This window comes from Oncorhynchus keta, chromosome 27 (genome assembly GCF_023373465.1).
Source record: "Oncorhynchus keta strain PuntledgeMale-10-30-2019 chromosome 27, Oket_V2, whole genome shotgun sequence".
NCBI lineage: Eukaryota > Metazoa > Chordata > Actinopteri > Salmoniformes > Salmonidae > Oncorhynchus > Oncorhynchus keta.
This window is the reverse complement of record NC_068447.1, coordinates 34900760-34924492: the sequence shown is the minus strand read 5'-3', so window position 1 is coordinate 34924492 and position 23733 is coordinate 34900760. Positions and strand designations below refer to the sequence as shown.

Below are 23733 nucleotides of genomic sequence, written 5' to 3'. Positions count from 1 at the left end.
GCTCAATTTCAAAACTCATAGCAAAGGATCTGAATACTTATGTAACGAAGGTATTTCGGTTTTATTTTTTTCATACATTTGCAAAAAAAAATCTAAAAACCTGTTTTCATTTTGTCATTATGGGGTATTGTGTATAGATGGATCAGGAAAAATGTGTATTTAATCCATTTTAGAATAAGGCTGTGACATAACATGTGGAAAAAGGGATGAGGTCTGAATACTTCCTGAATGCACTGTATAGGTAGGGATAAAGTGACTAGGCAACAGGATAAATAATAAACAGTAACAGCAGTGTATGTGATGTGTCAACAGATTTAGTGTAAAAAGGGTCAATGCAGATAAAGAGTTTACCAATAGCTACCCGGACTAAATATTAACACTATCACCACCTGTCCTTTCAGCCTATAAGTACCCTCTAGAGAACGTTCCCGGGCGTCTCTTAAGCATATGCATATCAAGGTGTGCAAACATAAGCACCAACGCTTGACAAATAGTACCTAGACGATTGTAAAGGATTAATTGCATTAAGAAATATATACATTAAAAAAATAAAAGTGATTTGTTTAGATAAGAGTTGTATAATTCTACAAAGTCCTAGAAAAAACGTAGGACTATATCCTATTTTTGTTTCCCTTATGATAAAAACATTAAAGTACTCCATTTGATAAATTTTATTTGTAGATTAGTTTAGTAATATAGTTATAAGTAATTAATAAAGTACAGTTACAGATTCTTTTGACAAAGTTGAAACGAAAAAGCTAAAATGAATATAACCAGCCAGGTCACAGGTGAAATCATTTACCGTATTCTTAAACAAAAGCACGAAATCATTTACCGTATTCTTAAACAAAAGCACAAAATCATTTACCGTATTCTTAAACAAAAGCACAAAATCATTTACCGTATTCTTAAACAAAAGCACGAAATAAAAAGTACACTGTATTGTGACCTTATACCTGTGCCTTTACGCATGAATCAATCTCTTCTTCTCTTTATGCTTCGGGTCCACAGTCAGCACACAGCTTTCGGGGCTGTGTGTGAGCAAGCACCACAAACAAATAGGTTGCATTGCACACAGTTTTCATTGGCCTTGTTTGGTGTGCACCTGCCACAGGTGTTGTATAATCCTACTGAAGCGGTTGCTTGGTCTCTCGGAAAAAGTCCACTCCCTACCTGTCAGACCAAAAATGACTCCACATCCATGGTCTTGCCGCCGTATGCAATAAAGTGTGCAATAGATGCTTGGAGTTCATCCATAGACATGTCCCACACCACGTACTGTTTATTTTTCTGTGTGCACGCGCAACAGTACAATCTCTGATGTGCTGCAACATCTGCATGTCACAAACTCATCACTCTTTTCTACTCAAACCGTGCCATCCCTCCCAAACTCCTGTCTCAGGGTGGCAGTTGGGATCACCGTCTCAGTTGGCTCTGTTCTGGTTTTTCTGGGGTGAGGCTCAGGCATCAGAGACAGAGGCTCGAGGTCAACATTAGAATCAGTTGAAGACTTTGTTAGCAACGTCGATTTAAAGCTGAATATCTGATCCTGCATCTGACTCCAACTCACTTACAGTAAATTCTGCAGCATTTGCAATGCTGTCAGTGCATGCGTCCATTCTTTTGGTTCGGCTTGCCATTGTGAACTTCAAACATTGTATGTTGTACTTAGTGTCTGATTTCACTATCTGAGTTGAAATTATATGACATTTTCCAGTCTTTCATAATAAAAATAATTAGACCACCCACAATGCCCACAATTCTTCAATATCATTACACTATTGTTCTAAATTCAATCATCCAATTCACCCTCGTCATTCAGATCAATCAAATTCAATCACCCTCCTCATCATTCAGTTCATTGAAGTCCCATGCAGCATTATCAGTTTGTATCAGGTTTCTATTGGTCCTTCATCCATTGACAACATAATATTTAAATAAACACGTAGCATGTTTTCATTTCCCTTAGAATAAATGAGGTTAGTAATAGAGCTACAGTAAATAAAACATTCCGTTAACAGCTTCTTTTAACAAAGTAAAATGTAAAAGAATGGTATCAAACCGCAAGAGACACGTGGCCAAATGTGCTGCTGATAAACAGGCATAACAAACTCAGAATTACACTATTGCCTTCCTAAATTAAATCATCCTTTTCACCCTCATCATCCTTATTTAGATTAAATTGTAAAGTACGGTGCACAATTATTGTCCATTCACCCATTTGTCATTAATTCAGAGAGGCGAGAGAGACGCATTAGCACCTGGCTGGGTACCAATGTCCTACAGCACATTGTCACAAATCAGGTAAAAAGGCTCTATACTTTTCGGTTTGTGATTTCAGAACGCTGACAAATGAGTAGTGTAAATTAAACATTTAGGAAAAGTCAGGGAAGGAGTAGGACAGAGCTTTTTTTTGCAGATTTTTTAAATTGACAAAATCAAACAACAGTGGCCGTTGCCCTATGATGGTTCCAGTGTTAATCAGTCTCATAGCTTGGGGGTGGAAGCTGTTTTGGGTTCTGTTGGTTCAAAACTTGGAACATCTCTACCTTTTGTCTTGCGGTAGCACAGAACAGTCTGACTTGAGTGGCTGAAGTCTTTGACAATTTTAGGGCCTTCCTCTGACACCGCCTGGTATAGAGGTCCTGGGTAGTAGGGAGCTCGGCCCGTGATGTACTGGGCCGTACACACTGCCCTCTGTAGCGCCTTGCGTCGGATGCAGCCAGTCAAGATGCTCTCAATGGTGCAGCTGTAGAACTTTGAGAATCTGAGGGCCCATGACAAAAATGTTCAGCCTCCTGAGGGGCAAGAGGCATTGTCGTTCTCTCTTCACGAATGTGTTGGTGTCTGTGGATCATGATCATTCCTTAGTGATGTGGACACAGAAACATGACGCTTTCAATCTGCTCCACTACAGCCCTGTCGATGTGTATGGGGGCGTGCTCGGGCCCTCCGTTTCCTGTAGTTCACTATCAGCTCCTTTGTCTTGCTGACATTGAGGGAGAGGTTGTTGTCCTTGCACTACACTGCCAGGTCTCTGACCTCCTCCCTGTAGGCTGTCTCATCGTCGTCCATGATCAGGCCTACTCGTTGTGTTGTCTGCAAATGTAATGATGCTGTTGGAGTCATGTGTGGCAACGCAGTCATGGGTGAACAGGGAGTACAGGAGGGGACTAAGCACTCACCCATTAAGGGCCCTCTTATTGAGGGTCACCGTGGTGAATGTGTTGTTGCCTACCCTCACCACCTAGGGGTGGCCTGTCAGGAAGTCTAGGATCCAGTTGCAGAGGGAGGTGTTTAATTGCAGGGTCCTTAGCTTAGTGATGAGCTTGGAGGGCACAATTGTGTTGGACGCTGAGCTGTAGTCAATGAACAGCATTCTCACAAATGTGTTCCTTTTGTCCATGTGGGAAAGGGCAGTGTGGAGTGCAAAAGAGATTGTGTCATCTGTGGATCTGTTGGGGCGGTATGTGAATTGGAGTAGATCCAGAGTGTCTGGGATGACGGTGTTGATGTAAGCCATGACCAGCCTTTCATGGCTACAGGTTACCTTGGTGTTCTTGGGCACAGAGACTATGGTGGTCTGCTTGAAACATGTAGGTATTACAGACTGGGTCAGGAAGAGGTCGAACATTTCAGTGAAGACACTTGCCAGGTGTCAGCCCATGCTCAGAGTACCTGTCCTGGCAATCTGTCTGGCCCTGCAGCCTTGTGAATGTTAACCTGTTTAAATGACCCTCACATCGGCTACTGAAAGCATGATCACACAGTCGTCAGGAACAGCTGGTGCTCTCATGCATGGTTCAGTGTTGCTAGTCTCAAAGCGAGCATAGAAGGTATTTAGCTCATCTGGTAGGCTTGTGTCACTGGACAGCTCGTGTCACTGGACAGCTCACGACTGCGTTTCCCTTTGTAATCCATGATAGTTTACATGGTTTGCCTGTTTGATAGTTTGTCGGAGGGCATAGTAGGATTTCTTATAAGCGTCCTTCGATTGTCCGGGTTTTGGGCTTGGTCCGAGATAATCAATATATATTTGGCCTCCGACTCATTGAAGTCCAAATTAAGGTTAGTGATAGCTGTAAGTTTCAGTCAAAATGACACAATTGGTCAGGAGCCCATAAAACAACCACTATTTCCTCTGGCGCCATTCTATCACTGCAGTATGGAAGGGAACAGGCGAGTGACATAGATCAAAGGTCAAGTCTGAGAATAAACAAAGGAAAATACATGATTAGGAAAAGAGCTGACAGAAAAACTGGCACATCTAATACAGCATCACAATGTTTTTCCTTACTTCCCTCTGGAGTGGAGAACTCTATGGTGTTACTGGGGTGTCCCTCGTATCGGTTGTTGGCCACCACTATGTACATCTTGTAGTTGCTGTAAGGGATCAGTCCCGGCAGGACACCAGAGAGACGCGGCCCGCTGGCTGGAAAGGCTTTCGACTTCATGGCCCTGCTCACACTCAGCCACCTCAGCTGGCTACTGTCTCACCAGGAGTACACCTGGGATAGGGGGACACAGCACATGCGTTCATTTGTATGTTTGTTCCCTCGTTCAGTCCCTCATTTGTTCATTCATTCAGCCGATGTGTTTCCATCTACTGCTTTCCTAATGCATACTAAATGTAGCCTGGATCTCATAACAGTTTGTTACACTTGGAATTGAAAACCAGAAACTAAACAAGTCTCTTATTCCCAGTAGTCTGACCTTGTACTCCTTCAGTTCACCCATGATGCTGCTGCGAGCCACAGGGTCCCAGTGAACGGTGACCTTGGTGGCCTCTATCCTGGACACACGCAGTTTGACGGGGGCAGCAGTGGGACCTGGTAGACACCAAGAGGAAGTTGCAATTCATTATGGTGTGGCTGACTGCCAGGTGTCAAGTAGGGATGGTCTATATTTACCCGTAAAGGGGTCTCTGTATCTGCAGGAAGGGATTGTGTGGTGATACTCACGGTCTTCTCCAGAGTAGCCTATGATGACAGGGGACTCTGGGCCAAGCCCAAAGTCATTGACAGCTTGGACCTTTATCTCGTATGGTGTGAAGGTGTCTGCGTCGTAAATGTAGTATTTACACCACCAAGTGGTAGCGTTCTTCCACTCCTCCCTGGAATCCCTCCGTTTCCACCACACCAAGTGCTTTAGGTGGGGCCCATTCCACTCTCTGTTGTTCAGTGCCTTTTACCCATACCAGACAAGGAAGTTTAATTGTACAGAATAAAAGTTATTCTTCATTGAATAAACGTTAACTTCAATTTTTTCATATATACATACACAACATTAACAATGTCCACACTGTATTTCTGATCAATTTGATGTTATTTTAATGGACAATTTTGTTTGATTATTTTCTTTCAAAAACAAGGACATTTCTAAGAGACCTCAAACTTTTGAATGGTAGTGTATATCTGAACGTATCACCTCCCAGCTGATCTCCATGTTGTTTCTCCATGTTGTTTCTCCATGTTGTTTCTCCATGTGCTCACTCCTTTGATATTTTCAGGGATGGTGTCTGGGGCTGAGAAGCATAGCAAGTATACAAATGATTTTGAAAGCTCTTTGTCCAATGGTTTGAATATGAAAGGTAATTGTTGTCAGCTGTATTCCTGTTCAATACAATTAATGAAGACAATAGATATCCCTTATTCATAACACATCACACGCATCAAGCATGAAATACTCACGCGCTCCACCAGTCTGGAACTTGGCGGACGAGCGACTGGGTTTACTCATTCCAATATCATTGATAGCAATGACCCTAAACTCATAGATAATGAATGGTGACAGTTGCAGAATGACAGAGTTGAGGTTTCCAGGGTATGTGGAAAGGTTTCTCCAGTTGTAAGGTAACCAGTCGTCATCATCATACTGCACCAGGTATTCTGGAGGTAAAGCCCAGAGAAAAAAAACCACCGATTACTTCAGTTGATTTTGGTTAACTCTGACCATTTCAAAGAAAGTCTGGTGCACATGTGGCATGACATCAGGACTACGTTTACTCTGGGTGTTCTGCTCCTGAGGTGGAGAGTGTAAGGCAGAGTTGTTACCTTTGATAGGGCTGTGATTGCTATCTCCAGGGGTCCAGGAAAGCCTGACACTGCGCTCAAAGGAGTCCGACAACTTCAAGTTTGTAGGATGGTCTGGACGATCTGGGAGGAAGGGAAGGAAACTGGTGTGGCAAATTCAAAATATATACAGCATCCACATGCTGTCTATCTACTCCTATCACACAATACAATGTAATTAACATGAATTAACATTCCATAACATGTAATATTATATTATGATATATTCTTAATTCCAGTCCTTTACTTAGATTTGTGTGTATATGTTGTGAAATTGTTAGATATTACACGTTAGATATTGCTGCACTGTCGGAACTAGAAGCACAAGCATTTCGCTACACCCGCAATAACATCTGCTAAACACGTGTATGTGACTAATAAAACTGGATTTGATTTTGAGAGGAAGGAAACCTCTCAGGCGAACGGTGACTTTAAAACAGTTGCAGAGTTTAATGGCTGTGATAGGAGGAAACTGAGGATGGGATCAACATTGTACTTACTCCACAATACTAACCTAATTGACAGAGTGAAAAGGAGGAAGCCTTTACAGAATAAAAATGTTCCAAAACATGCATCTTGTTTGCAGCAAGTCACAAATGAATACCGCAAAGTGTAAGGTTTGAGTCAAATCCAATACAACAAGTTACTGAGTATCACTTTCCATATTTTTTTAGCATAATGGCAGCTGCATCAGGTTATTGGAATGCTTTTAAAGCAATAAAGACTGGGGAGTTTCAGGATAAAACACTTTTACAGAATGGAGCTAGGCATAGTCAAAATCCTAGAGGCAAACCTAGTTCAGCCAGCTTTCCTTTCAGACACTAAGACATTAATTCACCTTTCAGCAGGACAATAACCTAAAACACAAGGCCAAATCTACACTGGAGTTGCTTACCAAGATGTCATTGAATGTTCCTGAGTGACAGTTACAGTTTAGTTTTGACTTAAAATCGTCTTGAAAATCTATGGCAAAGATGGCGGTCTTGCAATGATCAACAAACAACTTGACAGAGCTTGAAGAATTTTGCTCCATCCAGGTGTGCAAAGCTCTTAGAGACTTACCCAGACAGACTCACAGATTTAATCGCTGCCAATGGTGATTCTAACAAACTCAGAGGTGTGAATACTTACAGTATGTAAATGACATATTTCTCCATTTAAATTTTCAATACATTTGCAAACATTTCTAAAAACATGTTTTCACTTTGGCATTATGGGGCATTGTGTGTCTATGGGTGAGATTTTTATTTAATTTAATACATTTTGAAATCAGGCTGTAAAACAAAATGTGGAATAAGTCAAGGGATGTGAATACTTTCTGAAAGCACTGTGTGTATGTTTACTAAGCGTCACGTTAGAGTCCTACCCATCACCACCAGGCAGGTGGAGATAGTGGTCTTGTCTATCTCAGTCTTGATGATGCAGGTGTAGTTGCCTTCGTCTTTTCTGTTGACGTTTGTAATGACCAGCGTTGAATCATCCAGTGACAGCCTGTAGATAATTAACAGGACATGCTGGTGACATTAGGAAGTCATCTTGACAAATTCAGTTTAACAATTTGCCATTTAGCTTTTAGTTATACTCATATAGACGATAACTCTGTTAGTTTGAAGTTAGCTATCACCATAACTAGGACGTTAGGGTGGCAACAGAAACCCTATGGTTTCAATGGTTTCAATGGTTACAAGGACGAGTAGTCATAGTCAGGCCCACCTCCAGCCTATGATGAGGAACTGTTTGTTCTTCATCCAGGTTGTGGTGACGGTGACTGTGGGGTCATGTTCGGCCTTACACTTCAACCGGACATCAGTCCCTCGGAGGACTCTCATATTGTCTGGCCATTTGAGGATTTTGGTGGACTCTGGAGAAACAGAGGATACGGATCATGAGAACACCTACAATGTACAGTGTATATTGAACCACATGAAGAAGCGTTACAGTTAAGATATTATTGGGTATTCACCTTTGACCTCTAATTTGACCCGGTTTTCGTCTTGTCCGGCGGCGTTGCTGACAATACACAGGTATGTCCCCTGGTCGTCCATACAGGTGCCTCTGATCTGCAGGGTCCCGTTGCTGTGTACTTTAAAGCGATTTCCCTCTAGATTTCCAAGTCCATACTTAGACCTGTGCAAAAAGAGGTAGGCAGTTACACACATGCATGCACACACACACACACACACCTGAGAGAAGAGCATCATAAACATGTTCTCACCAGCGCAGATCGGGCACGGGCGAGCCAAAATAGAGGCAGTCTAGCCAGGCGCAGCTGCCCTCAATGACCGTCACCAGGTCAGTCTTGGGCCTGAGGATACGTGGTGTTGCATTTACAGAAACAGAACATATGACTGTACCAATGCTTCCATGATGATCTACTGTAATTTCTGTTCACGTTTACACGTATTTCAATAAACAGAGAGGATTATGGTTATTTTCTGCAAATTAATATGGTATCTTACTCAGTACACTGATGTAGGCATTGACAAACAGGTAGCCATACTGGTTGAAAGCATTGCATTGGTAAACACCCGTGTTCGCCACAGTGACTGAATGGAAGGTAATTGTATCACCTGACACCTGCCTGTTTGGAACCAGAGTGGCATCTGCAAAAAGCATATAGTACAGTAAGTAAGTAAAATACTGTGTCCTTGCAGTTATGGAACAGTTTGTTACTTTACTATAAAGTCTTTTCAGTTAAGTGACAAAAACAGTGGATTTTATACATAAAACAGGTAATTGAGCAATTTGAGTGTCACCTCCTGCAGTCATTTGCAAAAGTGCACTTGGATTCTTAGGTTAGGTGGCTGTGTTTACCTTCGATTGAATCTCCGTTGATAAACCAGCGGATACTGGGCCGAGGGATGCCGTCAGAGCGGCACACTAAACGTGCATTCTCCTCTGGGGCCAGAACCAGGTTACCGGGTTTCTCCAACCAGAATGGAGCCGCTGTTAAATACACGGCTCAGGTCAGCATTTTAGAAAAAAATAATAATATAAGCTACACCAGTGAACATTTGCTATATGAGTGGTTCATAGAAAGTGTTACCAAATGAGCTATTTCCTAAATCAAACAGTAGCTATGTAGCTACTTGTCCAGTGATTCTTTTGACAATATTTAGGAAGTTTGCATAGATGTGTCAGTTGCCTGCTTGGGTGCTTTTCCATTTAACTAACCTAACGTAGCAGGCACACAAGAAATGCCTGAAACTACATCCCTTACAAGAAGAATAAATAACTGTCGGCAGAGGTTCTCCTCTGCACTATTCAACCAATCCAGTAAAAGTGGAGGAGGAGTTAAGATGGAGTGTCGCCATGTTAACGTCCAAAAGAAGAAGTCGTGTCACATGAACTCCTTCCCTTTTCCCTGAAAATCGGAACATCCGGTTGTTGGGTGTTGACATCACGTGCCCCGCCCGCGTATCTTTGAAATGATTCGGCAACCATTTTTTCTTTTCTCGAAAAACAGTTTCCATCATCAGTTTGACAAAAGAAAAATCCATCCCTATTGAACTGAAATAGTGTAACGAATCTCCTCTTCGTCTGAGGAAGAGTAGTCAAGATCGGACCAACATGCAGCGTGGTAAGTGTCCGTGTTAATATTTTAATATAACACGAAACAAAAATAACCAGCATGTAAGAAACGAAACAGTCCTGTTAGGTGAAGAAACAGAAAACAACTAACCACAAACACAGGTGGGAACAGGCTACCTAAGTATGGTTCTCAATCAGAGACAACGATTGACAGCTGCCTCTGTTTGGGAACCATACCAAGCCAAACACATAGAAGTACAACACCTAGAACAAAACTTAGAATGCCCACCCCAACTCACGCCCTGACCAAACAAAATAGAGACATAAAAAGGAACTTAGGTCAGGACGTGACATATAGATCTTTATAAATTGTCTCCTATATCTAACGTTTCCATAACACGTTGCAAATATTTGTTTTGCTACATTGCTTTGGCTGAATAAAACTGGGCCAATGGAAACCTGTCTCGTGAAATGTAAAGATTATGTGAAAGATCAAAAATATCCCTGTATCTGTGTAATATTGGTACCTAACATTTTCACAAAAATCAAACCTTTAATTGAAGTAAAAATTAATTAATGAAAAAATAAATTCTTATCATCAAACAAATATTTTTCTCAAATATAAGTGTACCATAATTATTGTCACCCCTTCATTCAATACTTTGTGCAACCTCCCTTTGCCAAGATAACAGCTGTGAGTCTTCTCCTATAATGCGTATTGAGGTTAGAGAACACATGGCAAGGGATCTGAGACCATTCCTTTATACAGAATCTCTCCAGATCCTTCAGATTCCCAGGTCCACACTTGTGGACTCTCCTCTTCAGCTCAACCCACAGGTTTTCTATGGGGTTTAGGCCAGGGACTGGGATGGCCATGGCAAAACCTTGATTCTGTGGTCAGTGAACCATTTTTGTGTTGATTTTGAAGTGTGCTTTGTCCTGCTGGAAGATCCAACCACAGCCCAGTTTCAGCTTCCTAGCAGAGACAGTCAGGTTTTGATTTAATATCTGCTGGTACTTGATGGAGTCCATGATACAATGTATCCTAACAAGTTCCCCAGGGCCTTTAGACGAAAAACAGCCCCACAACATCAAAGATCACAGTGGGGATGAGGTACCTTTCTGCATGGCTATCTTTCTGTCTAAGCCAAACCCACCTCTGGTGTTTGTTTCCAAAAGCTATATTTTGGTCAAATCTGACCATAGAACCCAGTCCCATTCAAAGTTCCACTAATGTTTGGCAAACTGTAGGCGCTTGAGTTTGTTGTTTGACGACAGCAAAGTTTTTTTTATGGCAACCCTCCCGAACAACTTGCGGTTATGTAGGTGGTGTCTGATCGTTGGAGACTTTCTGACCAAGACCCAACTAACGTCTCCAATTCTCCAGCTGTGGTGCTTGGAGATTTTTGGGCCACTCAAACCATCCTCCTCACTGTGCGTGGGGTTAATATAGGCACACATCCTCTTCCAGGCATCTCCAGTTGCTTTAAACTTCTTAATTATTGCCCTAATAGTAGAAATGGGCATTTTTAACCGTTGAGCTATTTTCTTATAGCAATTTTCTGATTTGTGCAGGTCAACAACCTTTTGTCGCACATCATTCATGTATTTTCGGGTCTTTCCCATAGTGATGGATGACTATGGGAACTTGGCCTGTGTGTCACTTCCAGTGGCGACCCGTCATTCAGGGCAGGTGGGGCAGAGCCCCACATTTTTAGCAATAAATTATATCATCAATATCAAATCAAATTTTATTGGTCACATACACATGGTTAGCAGATGCTAATGTGAGTATAGCGAAATGCTTGTGCTTCTAGTTCCGACAGTGCAGTAATATCTAACAGGTAATCTAACAATTCCCCAACAAATACCTAATACACAAAAATCTAAAGGGATGGAATAAGAATATGTACATATACTATATATGGATGAGTGATGGCCGAGCGTCATAAGCAAGATGCAATAGATGGTATAAGATGCAGTACATACATATGAGATGAGTAATGTAAGATATGAAACATTATTAAAGTGGCATTAAACTGACTAGTGAGTCTCTATGCAGGCAGCAGCCTCTCTGTGTTAGTGATTGCTGTTTAGCAGTCTGATGGCCTTGAGATAGAAGCTGTTATTCAGTCTCTCGGTCCCTGCTTTGATGCACCTGTACTGACCTCACCTTCTGGATAGTAGTGGGGTGAACAGGCAATTGCTCAGGTGGTTGTTGTCCTCGATGATCTTTTTGGCTTCCAAAATGCAGGTGTTTCAACCTAGCTTAGTGCTTTCTGTGGGGGTGGGGCAGCCAGCGGAAAATACGGAGAGTAGGTGTTGGTAACGTTCTCTCGTTGCACCATGATTAGCTCAGTGTTCCGTCACCCGTGGGGACAGTACGTCACCACCAAGTCTTAGGGTAGACCTCGAAAATTCAAGCCCCTTTGGTGCTGCCATAGAGTTACATTAGAAGTGACCATCCACCAAGGCTCAAGGTCATTGGCCACAGATAAAATTACATCAAATCATGTTATATCTACAGTAGCTTTGATTGATCATGTCAACATCATACCTTCAAAATGTTGGCTAGCAGTCATCATCATGAATCAAGTCGACAATCTACTGGAAAATCCTTTTTAATCCTTGTCATATGAAGAGAAATATTGAAGAGAAATTATAGATAAAAGCTATCGGCCATTGGACATAAACATTACACAACAAGTTGGAAATCGCAAATTCAACAATGAGTGGTTTGGAAGGAATCAGTGACAGTGGCTAACTACAAGCATTGCCAAGAAATCACTAGCCTGCTATTCAGTAGAGTGGTTGTGTGGTCCCAAATCTCTTTTCCAAGTTTAAAATTATAAACATTCAACATTGGCCATGGTGTCAATGAAGCATGATTTGTGCCGCACTCAAAACAACTGTTAACTCTGAACTGCAAAAACTTGACTTCAGTGAGTTCAAGACAAAAAACGAGCTCCGACTGCGAAATACGTATTGAGCGGTCATCCAACTCGGAATTTTAAATCAGAAATTCGGGCCTCTTTCTAGAGCTACGACCTGAAGATCAATGACGTCATCATGATTCGACCTTGTTTTTTTCCGAGTTCCTAGTTGTCTTGAAAGCACCATAAATCCAGAGGATGCCAGGCTTTGATGACTAAATTTACCCACGAAGGACCGCTGTGCCACTTCCTGGTCAAGTGAGCACAGCACAACAAGTTCAAGAATGTATTGTATGCTGCTGCATAAATTATGTAATATGCCAGGGAGATATGTATACTGAAGCTAAGAAAATAATACTAATTGTATGTTGTCTAGTAAGCTGTTAGTAGCCAATGTGCCTCACCCTAATAATTTGGTCTATTTACCCCTCTTAATTTTGCCTACTGTTCTGACTTGGTGGTGCACATGTAGCCTATAACCTGTTTTAGAGAAATAGTTTTTATTTATTTATTTATTTAACCTTTATTTAACCAGGTAGGCTAGCTGAGGACAAGTTCTCATTTGCAACTATGACCTGGCCAATATAAAGCAAAGCAGTTCAACACATACAATAGCACATAGTTATGCATGGAATAAACAAACATACAATCAATAATACAGTAGAAAAATCTATATACAGCATGTGCAAATGAGGTAGGATAAGAGAGGTAAGGCAATAAATGGGCCATGGTGGCAGAGTAATTACAATATAGCAATTAAACACTGGAATGGTAGAATGTACAGAAGATGAATGTGCAAGTAGAGATAATGGGGTGCAAAGGAGCAAGATAAATACATACATACAGTATTGGGATGAGGTAGATTGGATGGGCTATTTACAGATGAGCTATGTACAGGTGCAGTGATCTGTGAGCTGCTCTGACAGCTGGTAATGTAATAATTACATTTTGTAAGAGCTTTCATTGTCTACTTATATGTCCCCTTAATTTATCCTATGGTTCTGACTTGGTGAACAGGGAGAATACTATTAGAACAGTCCATGTTCTGAATTCTGTCGCTGTACATTTCAAAAGTGCTAAACAAATAGTTATATTGACTACGTCTGTCCTAGCTCGCTCATGAATGTCTTAATCGAAATTACGGATTGCCTCTTCTCCACTTGTCGTCCCCTTATGCCATAGTTTGTAAATCTCAATGGTCATTAGAAACCACATTTGTTTAAACAAGTCAGCCATATCAGCTATGTTTTTTTTAAAGGCAGTAAATGAAGCTGAATTAACTGTTTCGCTGCCAGACAAGGCTCTGCTGATAGCCAGGTGTAGCAGTGGTAAGATGTTGGGGCAGCTTTATGTAGGCCCTAACAGTTTGTGGGCACTGTTTGTCACCATTATAGTGCTATTAATGTATTGTTTGGTGTTGTGGCTTTGCTGGCGTACATCCTACTTTATTATTTATTTTGCCTCACCAAGATTTACATGCTCAAATTACCACTGGTCACCACATATTTATACCCCAGTGAAACAGGAAGTCATGGCTTACCACTTAAGTGTTCCTAATCACTCAACATAAAAACCTAAAATATGAATGGGAATATACTTTTGTCCAATTTTACTCATAAGAATTTCTAGGGGTGCCAATAATTCTGGCACACATGATTCTGAGAAAAATATTTATTTCATATTTATTTTTTAAAATAATTTTACTTCAATTAAAATGTAGATTTTTGTGAACATTCTCCAAGAGGATAAACAACAAAGACATTTTTTTCACAGCCCATTTTGCTCATACCAAGAGTGCCAATAGTGGAGAACACTGTAGGTATGAATATTCTGTCTGACTTTTGATCTGGACAGCGATGGTGTGTTCCAGGTAACCCATCTTGTTAGTAGCTGTGCGGGTGTATTCACCAGCGTCCTCAAACGAGGCCTTGGGGATCTGCAACAACTTGTTGTAGTTCTTCACCTTAATGTTGGTTGTGTCCAGTTCATCTCCATCTTTGGTCCATGTGATGACAGGGGTTGGACTATGGCCAAATATGGTAAAAAGAAATAGGTCAATTCAGGATGATTTTTGAGGGTTCTTATAAAAGTTAACAGCCTGAGCAAAAAAACATACATAGTGGCGAGGTCACAAATTTCATGAAGTGATTTATTACTGTGGCTTGTGAAAGCAGACACACTAAATAGTGTGCAAATTATTTCAGACTTTTTATTATTATTCTTTGGAATGCTACTCCTCTTAAACCATTTAAGCTAGAAACGCCATTCACTTTAAAATGTGTAGACACGTCTGGAATAGTTTGCTTCCATACAACTTTTTGATATCTTTTATAATTTTTAAACTATAAAACTTGTCTTTTTTTTGTCCTCCATACACTTTCATGGGATTTCCTCAACATTCTAAAGCGCTCATTGTGATCATGACTTCCAACATTCTCTTCTATTCACTGTAAACAAGGTAACTTTGTTGTTTGACACAAAATCAGCTACTTTGACCACTTTCCAAACCATTTAGTCAAAAAGTTAGAGTAGGAAATCTGTGTCTACTTCTCTGCTATTTAAATCTGAAATCAGAACACTTTTTCCACTACCACAAAAATACTTTTAAAGAGCCAAAGCAAGAAACACAATTTTACTTAATGTAAAATGACCATCTAGTTTCATTTGAAACCTGACACTACATTCACCTACAGTACACGGGGTAATAGTAATACAATGACTAACCCCAATGGTAACATTTGATAAACACTCGATGAACACTCATGTTTGTGATTGAGAGGATCACTCACACTCCAGCAGCGATGCACTCGAGGAGCAGCTCCTCCCCCTGCAGGACAGTCTGGGAGCTGGACCTTCTGGCTGGAGACAAGAAGGTGGGGGCGGCCTCAGACACCATGCGCACTGAGGGGGGAACACATGATTTAATTATCCAGGAGTGAAGACTTTTCCCACTGTCAAACATCATGAACGCAGGGACTACGGCTGTGGATTGACTATTGGGACCACACTGGGAGCAAATGCAATGTTTTTGATATTTTCACTCCACAACAACACTGTCTGATCTCTATTTCAAGACATGTCAATGTTATAGAAGAATGCTCTAGAATGTTATATCGTGTTAAGATGAGGCGATTGTTAATTTCTGATTGTATATATATATAAATAAAAAAATGAACAACAAAAAGCAGAGCAGTTAGATCAGAGGAGAACGGTAAATCCTTTTAGGTGATAGCCTGAAATAAACAATGTGGAATTTGTAAGTATGCGGCACAATACAACTTAAATCGTACAGCAGTGAGCCAAGCGGTGAGCCAAGCTAACCTACCTTTAATGAGGTAGGTAAGTTAGTACATGGTAGTAAATAAAATGGTGGGACCCTTGTGTCACATACTGTTGATGCATGTTATGCAATAACCAATACTAACTTGTAAGGACTCTGACGGTAATAGGCATCTTCTGTTGGATAATGTTTTTGTAGGGGAAGCGTGCATTGCAGCAGTAGACAGTGGCAGAGTCATTGACATAGACATGAGAGAAGTAGAGATCTCCATTCACCCCCATAGACACTCTACGGTCCTGTTTGATAGGCAGCATGACTGGGGGGTGGGGCTGGTGAGGCCAGTTGAAAGGTCTACCAGATGAACCTGAAATTGAATATTAAGTTATGTATGCATTTCCTGGTAAGGTCATCTTGAGTCAATATGTTTGGGATAAGTATCAGAATGCAAAAATAAGTTTAAAGAAAGAAGCTCATCAGTTCAGAAAGAGAGACAGGTGGTTGTCATTAGTTATAAATATAACATTTAATTCCTGGGGCGGCAGGTAACCTAGTGGTTAGAGTGTAGAGGCTGCAGGTAGCCTAGTGGTTAAAGTGTAGAGGCTGCAGGTAGCCTAGTGGTTAGAGTGTAGAGGCTGCAGGTAGCCTAGTGGTTAGAGTGTAGAGGCTGCAGGTAGCCTAGTGGTTAGAGTGTAGAGGCTGCAGGTAGCCTAGTGGTTAGAGTGTAGAGGCGGCAGGTAGCCTAGTGGTTAGAGTGTAGAGGCTGCAGGTAGCCTAGTGGTTAGAGTGTAGAGGCTGCAGGTAGCCTAGTGGTTAGAGTGTAGAGGCTGCAGGTAGCCTAGTGGTTAGAGTGTAGAGGCTGCAGGTAGCCTAGTGGTTAGAGTGTAGAGGCGGCAGGTAGCCTAGTGGTTAGAGTGTAGAGGCTGCAGGTAGCCTAGTGGTTAGAGTGTAGAGGCTGCAGGTAGCCTAGTGGTTAGAGTGTAGAGGCTGCAGGTAGCCTAGTGGTTAGAGTGTAGAGGCTGCAGGTAGCCTAGTGGTTAGAGTGTAGAGGCGGCAGGTAGCCTAGTAGTTAGAGTGTAGAGGCAGCAGGTAGCCTAGTGGTTAGAGTGTAGAGGCTGCAGGTAGCCTAGTGGTTAGAGTGTAGAGGCGGCAGGTAGCCTAGTGGTTAGAGTGTAGAGGCTGCAGGTAGCCTAGTGGTTAGAGTGTAGAGGCTGCAGGTAGCCTAGTGGTTAGAGTGTAGAGGCTGCAGGTAGCCTAGTGGTTAGAGTGTAGAGGCTGCAGATAGCCTAGTGGTTAGAGTGTAGAGGCTGCAGGTAGCCTAGTGGTTAGAGTGTAGAGGCTGCAGGTAGCCTAGTGGTTAGAGTGTAGAGGCTGCAGGTAGCCTAGTGGTTAGAGTGTAGAGGCTGCAGGTAGCCTAGTGGTTAGAGTGTAGAGGCTGCAGATAGCCTAGTGGTTAGAGTGTTGGGCCAGTAAAAATGTGTTGTTCTACCCCTGAACAAGGCAGTTAACCCACTGTTCCTAGGCTGTCATTGTAAATAAGAATTTGTTATTAACTGACTTGCCTGGTTAAACAAACAAAAATCCTAGACACAATGTACTACTGATTTGAGAAAAGGAGGGAGGCCTACTCACACTTGCTCATCCAGTAGATCTCAGGTTTGGGAGGGCCTGGAGGAGGGCTGCAGTCCAGGACCAGAGGGAGACCAACACTTACTGTTACAGGCTCCAACACCTCTCTGGGCCACAGAGTGGCCTCTGACATGGACACATAGGGGTCATTTTTTTATATTGGGTTAAGAGGATGATGTAACATGCATTTAACACAGGGAGCAGAATCTTGCTGGGACATGGACTTATCTTAACGTTAGAACTATTTTTGAGGTCTGAAAACGGCTGACAGAATTGGACTTGAGTGATTTGTCCCTTTAGGCTTTGCTTGTTTCTACCACAAACATTTAAGCATTATCACGGTTTGAGGCACTGGCTTTTCTAATGTACTCTGTGACAATGGATTCAAAAGCCTGAATGGAGGGCAGCTTACTAGATATGTGTAGGTTGATCTTGTTTGAGTATGCAGTGCCATACTCATTGGTGGCAACACACTGGTACTCCCCCTCATAGGCCCCTGGGTCAGTCCAGGCATAGATGTCCAGCGTCCCCGAACGTCTCCTCATTGAGGCCTGAGGGTCCTTTGCCACGTTGAAGTACTTCCCATTACGCATCCATGAGAAACTTAGGGATAAAGGCAAGTCTTTTGGATCAGGTAAATAAAGGTGTTCTACAACAGCTGCTCACAAATTGTACATGGTTTTGACCTATTAAGAAAGTGTTTTGGATGTGTCAGTTCTTACATTGGGTGGGGGGTGCCTTTGGCTTCACACTCCACGACCATGTTGTTTCTAGGATCCACGACATGTTCCTTCGACGACTGTTTTATAATGGTGGGGGGCTGTCTGACTGTAGGTCAAAATTAAAGACCTGATTAGGATTGTACCTTAATTGAGATACTGTATTTAAGCAATAAGGCATGAGGGGGTTTGGTACAGTGCAATCGGAAAGTATTCAGACCCCCTTGACTTTTTTGATTTTGTTACGTTACAGCCTTATTTTAAAATGGATTCAATTCAATTTTTCTTATCAATCTACACAATATACCTAATAATGACAAAGCAAAAACAGGTTTTTTGAAATATTTGCAAATTCATAAAAAATGTGAAAACTTCACATTTACAATAGTATTCAGACCCTTTACTCAGTACTTTGTTGAAGCACCTTTGCAATGATTACAGCCTTGAGTCTTCTTGGGTATGATGCTACAAGCTTGGCACACCTGTTTTTGTGGAGTTTCTCCCATTATTCTCTGCAGATCTTATCAAACTCTGTCAGGTTGGATGGGGAGTGTCGCTGCACAGCTATTTTCAGGTCTCTCCAGAGATGTGGGGACATTCAGAGACTTGTCCCGAAGCCATTCATGCGTTGTCTTGGCTGTCTGCTTAAAGTCGTTGTCCTGTTAGAAGGTGAACCTTCGCACCAGTCTGAGTTCTTGAGCGCTCTGGAGCAGATTTTCATCAAGGATCTCTCTGTACTTTGCTCTGTTCATCTTTCCCTCAATCTTTCCCTCAATCCTGACTATTCTCCCTGTCCCTGCACCACCATGCTTCACCGTAGGGATGGCGCCAAGTTTCCTCCAGACACGACCCTAGGAAATCATGCCAAAGAGTTCCATCTTGGTTTTATCCGACCAGAGAATCTTGTTTCTCATGGTGTGAGAGTCCTTTAGGTGCCTTTGGCAAATTCCAAGCGGGCTGTCATGTGCATTTTACTGAGGAGTGGCTTCCGTCTGTCCACTCTATCATAAAGGCCTGATTGGTGGAGTGCTGCAGAGATGGTTGCCCATCTGGAAGGTACTCCCATCTCCATAAAGGAACTCTGGAATTCTGTCAGAGTGACCATTGGGTTCTTCTTGGTCACCTCTTGGTCACCTCCCTGACCAAGGCCCTTCTTTCCCATTTGCTCAGTTTGGCCAGGCGGCCACCTCTAAGAAGGGTCTTGGTGGTTCCAAATTTCTTTAATTTAAGAATGATGGAGGCCACTGTTTTCTTGGGGACCTCCAATGCTGCATACATGTTTGGTACCCTTCCCCAGATCTGTGCCTTGACACAATCCTGTCTTCGAGCTCTAAGGCCAATTCCTTCGACCTCGTGGCTTTGTTTTTGCTCTGACATGCACTGTCAACTATGGGACCTTATATAGACAGGTATGTGCCTTTCCAAATCATGTCCAATCAATTGAATTTACCACAGGTGGACTCCAATCAAGTTGTAGGAACATTCTGTTTGTGCTTCTCTAATAACCTATTTCTATGTTCATGCAAGTGACTGATTGAGCGTACCTGGGAGGAATCCTCACTATCAGTGAGCAATTTGGCAGAATGCCCAGAACCTTGTTTTGAGAACGAAAAGGATCTCTCAGTTTCAAGGTCTCAGCTTGGAGAGAAGAAGCCTCATGAGGTATTGGTCTGTCACATGCATGAACCACATGTTAATGATGAATTATTTATGAATGATGAATAAGCTAAATCATGCAAATATAACTTGTCTGTGTAAACAGTATACAGTATAAGAGAACTAATGGGACTACCCCAGTGGAGCTCACTTCAGACCGGTACTTAATGCATCTAAGTTTGACTCTGACCTCTCCAGCATGCTGTTAATAAACAATGATTAATTTAAGATTGACTTTGAGTGTCCCTATGTACAATTTCCACGACAATCTCAATGATGGTCAATGGAAACAGGATGCATCTGAGCTCAATTTCAAGTCTGAATATTTATGCAAATAAGGGGTTTCTGTTTTTTTTTAATTGTTTATACATTTGCAAAAAAAATCTAAAAACCTATTTTTGCTTTGTCATTTTGGTATTGTGTGTAGATTGATGAGGAATTTGTTTTATGTAATACATTTTAGAATAAGGCTGTAACGTAATAAAATGTGGAAAAAGTCAAGGGGTCTGAATACTTTCCGAATGCATTGTATATGGACAACAAACCACTTCTAAGGGCTGTGCCTGGACACAGCCATTAGCTATGGTATTTTGGCCACATACCACAAACCCCAGAGGTGCCTTATTACTATTATAAACTAGATACCAACATAATTAAAACAGTCAAAATATATTTTTTGTCATACCCGTGGTATTACGTCTGATATACAGTACCATGGCTTTCAGCCAATCATCATTCGGGCTCAAATAACCAAGTTTCTAATTGACATTAGCCATATACCACACCCCCTCGTGCCTTATTGCTTAAATATACAGCACTGTACACTGTTACAGTATATCACCATCTAGCAGGGCCACAATAGGTTGTGTTGACTTACTGTTCAACATAAAGCGCGGCAAAACAGATCATTGATCAGATTCATTGATCAACTCATCAACAACCCTTATCAAAACTTTTCCTCCTCTCCTTAGCTCATTACATCTGTGTTACCTTTCATAAGTACAATCCTTCAAGTGAAATCGCATCAGGGTTCCCTCTTCCCAATCGTCTACAAGACTTTCCAATGCATTTGAGTTTCTCCACAATTCCAGTGTCCAGTTAGTGCAGTAAACGGATAAAATCCATGGCTCCCTACACCTCTCTCTCTCTCTCTCTCTCTCTCTCTCTCTCTCTCTCTCTCTCTCTCTCTCTCTCTCTCTCTCTCTCTCTCTCTCTCTCTCTCTCTCTCTCTCTCTCTCATGTATTAGCATAGACATGACATCAGTCAAAACATGGCATGGTCTCAAGGACAAATATAAAACTAGCTGAAACAAGTCACTTACTTCTTGTCATTGTTGCCTGCTTTCTGGCCATCTAGAATCACAGCACACACATTTCTGCCCCACTGAAGCGTGTGCATAGTTTCTGTGACGTTGCCAGCTAACCTGTCTATGGTCTGTGGTCACAACCTTGTATACTGACTCAATATGATGATGCCTAGGTGGAGGAAATTATGAGGGAAGCCAGACATCATATTTTGTATTAAACTCAAAGCTGTGTAAACAACAATGCTTTATCTCCATTGCAGTTCCACACGCTTCTTATGGGCTTATTAGTATTTACACCAAAATACTCTAACTCACCAGCCAGCCCATAGTATGCACATAGTTTGCATGCTTATAGTTTTTGATGATGTCAGTGATGTGGGCCTTACTGTTGGCTACTGAAAACTATTTTACATGAATTTTACATGCAAGAAAAAAACTCTGGCATATGACCTTATCACAAAGGCTGTTACAGGGGATGAACAATATTGATTTACAGCCAAATCAGAGGTGTATTTGTATCAAGCTGTGTCTGTTTTGTCTGATTGTGAACTGTGTTGAATGTGATTTTATGGTATCTAAACATGCAGACAAACAAACTTCCCTTTGTGCGATAAACACTTGTTGGCACTCCGTCCATCTTCCCACTATTTTCTCCTTCCAATATGTAGCTAATCAGCATGTTCTATTCCCATTCTGGACCACTCTGATACAGTACACCCAAGCGAGATAAAAAATTCAGACTGACATCTTCAAAAAGGGGAAAGGTCAAAGCCCTTCAGCCGAGGACCCTTCAGGCAAACTAAATGCTTTCTTTTCTAGAAACAGCACAGGACCCTTGAAGAGGGCCTCTCTCTTTGTGGGAAACAAAAGCCAACTCAAGCCTCTCCACATAGTTCTGATCTGTGTAGGTGCCAAGGAATCCAGACACAGCACTAAAGCATGAATATACAGCATACTGCACTCTATGCTAGAATGGACCATGACAAATGGCAAGGGTGACATGAAAACCAATTAATTATATCTGCAGGTTTGTGCAAAAGGGTTTTAAAGGATCTTTTGCAAAGGGGGCTTGGAGTCACAGGTCACAATCAGCTCTGACGATGACCTTGACATAAACCATTGAGGTTTTCGCAGTGACAGAGATATAACAATGTCACAGGGATGAGAACAGAACTTGAGTGTGGCTCAGCCTTGTCTTTCCCACCACATCATTGTGATTGAACAGAAGTTGAGGCCCCTCAAAAAGGAAAGAAAAGCGAAAAATGTTCAGCTCCTTGGATTTCTTCTTCCCATGTATTTGACCTGAGCAGGGTTTCAGTCTGACCAGTACCATGCACCAGACTGCACGGTGTGAAGGGCTCGAGAGACGCACAGCTCCGTGAGGACAACAAGGTCTCTATGTCCCGTGGGTCCCCTTTGGCATGTGTGGCCAGGGCTTGGCTAGGAGCAGATGGCATGTGGGAGGATTTCTCCATCTCTACACAAGCTGCCTGTTCAGGAATGGAGACAGAGGCAACCCGTCACTCAATACACAGCGTCATCAGCAGGAAGTAGGGGTTGGGAGGAGAGAAATTCCACTTAAGAGGGACCGCTCTATTCTTCTCATCATTCTCATTTGGACTCTGTAACACTGCGTAGAAATCAATAACTTATGTTATATTACAAATTACTGTATCTCTTCATTGCCATATTAAATACATAATCAATTACTGCTTTTAACTGCCAGTATCAATGACTCTCAGCACTGCACATTTACATAACTGGAGGTTTAGATCTGCTTGTTTCTTTACAAAGTACAACAAAAACCTAAACAATAGTGTTGTACTGAGCTCGTTAAGGTCCACATTCTTCAAAATGGGATATTACATTAGTTAGTTACCAATGAGCAGCAGAACATTTTGACAGGTTTCATCAAGATTTCTCTGCATTCAAAAGAATCAGATGAAATTCAAGGAAATAAAACAAAGTTACCTGCGGTATTTCCTGTCATCTCTCTTTCCTTTTTGACAGATTTAGTTCTTACATTGAACAGCCCTTTTCCTCCATCGGTTTCTCAGTGGACTCTGATCTTCTCTGGTCTAATGTGTGTTATCGGGAAAAACAGGAATTCTTTCCAACCACATGCAGGACACGTGTCAATATTTCATGAGGACTTCAGAGGTTAAAATCAGGTCAAACTCTGTTCTGGTCCCACGACTTGTCAAAGGGGCACCATCTGATGTCCTTTGTGTGATGTGGATACAACAAACATAATGTCATCTCCATCCATTGTGACAGATCAGCTGTCACCATCAGCTGAAAAAGAGGCAGAATGTCTTCATAACATGTCATTTCTTCATACAGCAATCAGTCAAAATGGGGAAGAGGACTATCATATGGCATAGATCGAAGATGATTTGATGTCTAAAGTAATTTCATTTCTTTTGTTATCTGTGCTTTTGTTGAGTGAAAGGCTGGGGGTTACTGAACTTATGTCTTCTCTCTGGCTGGCACATGCACACTCATTCTCTCTCTAACAAAGCATTTCTGTCCCAAACAAAGTGTGTCCTTTATAGTGACTGACCAGGGTGGGTACAGCCTCTAGACGCAGGCAGGCTGCCATTAACCCCT

The 23733-nt window shown here is 41.8% G+C and overlaps 1 long non-coding RNA gene and 1 pseudogene across 3 annotated transcripts; one reads left to right on the top strand and one right to left on the bottom strand.

Moving 5' to 3' along the window:
* Window positions 1-28: 28 nt before the first annotated feature.
* Window positions 29-23624, bottom strand: LOC118360311 (neurofascin-like; annotated as a pseudogene).
* On the top strand, window positions 16373-17438 carry LOC127912527 (uncharacterized). 3 transcript variants are annotated; one of them, XR_008083070.1, is made up of 3 exons: window positions 16373-16517; window positions 16582-16837; window positions 16966-17438. It is a non-coding gene; the product is annotated as an uncharacterized LOC127912527 (long non-coding RNA). The 3 variants fall into 3 exon arrangements; XR_008083071.1 differs by having other exon boundaries at window positions 16373-16677; window positions 16742-16837; XR_008083069.1 differs by having other exon boundaries at window positions 16373-16677; window positions 16710-16837.
* Window positions 23625-23733: the final 109 nt, after the last annotated feature.